The sequence below is a fragment of the Orycteropus afer genome, unplaced genomic scaffold, assembly GCF_000298275.1.
Source record: "Orycteropus afer afer isolate SDZICR_OR568_19922 unplaced genomic scaffold, OryAfe1.0 scaffold00046, whole genome shotgun sequence".
Lineage (NCBI taxonomy): Eukaryota > Metazoa > Chordata > Mammalia > Tubulidentata > Orycteropodidae > Orycteropus > Orycteropus afer.
The window spans coordinates 12,333,526-12,334,985 of record NW_006921633.1 but is presented as its reverse complement, the minus strand read 5'-3'; positions in this window follow the sequence as shown (position 1 = coordinate 12,334,985).

Below are 1,460 nucleotides of genomic sequence, written 5' to 3'. Positions count from 1 at the left end.
TTCCAATGCTGCTTCTTCCTCAGGGATGTGTTCTGGGTCTGTATCCTGCTCCCTTGTTTCTACCACTTTATCTTACTTCTTTGTGTGGACTGTGATGGTCTGTTGTCTCTGAGACGTTAATGTATTTAGATCTCTGTTAAGTGTTTGTGAAGAGCAGTCAAGGGTGAGTCAGGTTTTTCTTGGTGGTTGTTTCTTGTTGGCCCATTGGTGGATTATTCACTCAGTAAGTGAAGCTGCAGGAGGTGTGGATGAAGTTGTGTTGTATGGGTACTATTGCTGTCTTCCACTCTGTTAGGTAAAAATAACAATTGAATAACCATCAAAAAAGTAAAAGCAAGTGGACAAAAATGCACACCATGTAATCACACAAGAACAGTAACCAAAAAAAGAAGAAAAGGGGAAAAAAAAAAACACTAACTGGGGAGAGGGCAATAAGAGAAACAATGTAGAGAAGGAGAATAATTAAGAAAAAATGAGCAAAACCCAAAACAAAAAATAAGGAATGGGGTTAACCACGAGAAAGAAAAATAAAATTGCAACCAGGAACAGGGGAAAAAAAACCTGAAAACTAGAACCTGGGAGGGGAAGAATAAAGAAAAATAGTAAAAAGGACAGAAGTAATAATAATAATAGTTTTAAAACAGACAAAAACAAACTAAAAAAACAGAAAAAAAAAATAATTGGGGCAGTGTGAGGCAGAACACCCAGGCTCCGTCTGAGCACACAGACTGGGATGGAATTCCTGCCAGCCCAGAAGGTGGGTGGGAGTGAGGATGGCCACACCTCCATTCACCGAGAGGGTGTGGGGTATAAGAATAACAAGGGGAATGTTGTCCGCATCTGGAATATCCTTGCAGTTCCTGGCAAGTGGAGCATGTTCTTAAATCCCTGGAATCTGGGAGAATGCTGTCGCTTTAAATATCCAAATGGTCAAACCACTTGTAAACATTCAAAATGGCTGCGCCCTCTGGACAGGCAAAAATCCACAGCTCAGCCTGCCTTCCTCTCTGCTGCTTCCCCTTTCATTCACCAGCCACCAGAGCAGTCCTCCGTGCAGTTCCTGGCTAGCAGGGCTGATTTTTAGGTTAATTCTTAGGTCCTACTACCACTTAGCAATCTCCAAGCTGTCTGTGCCATCAGGATCGCTCAGGATTGCAGCTCTGTATGTCTCCTTTTTTGGTATTTTCATGCAAATTCTTCTGCTAGTTAGAGTTTGGTCCTCTTCTATATCCTTCCCTTCAAGGCCCAGGGGTCCAGGATTATCTTCTACATCTCTGTTAATTGGTTCCCCTTTTCTTTGTTGAAGAGGGTCTGTGTAGTCATTCTGCCTGTTCTGCCATCTTACTGGAACTCCCCAGGGACCATCTACTTCTTCTGGACTCATAGTTGTATAGTCTGATGATTGCATGGTTTACCAGTCCCTTGGACTAATTGTTTCCATATGTCTTTGGTTTTCTTCC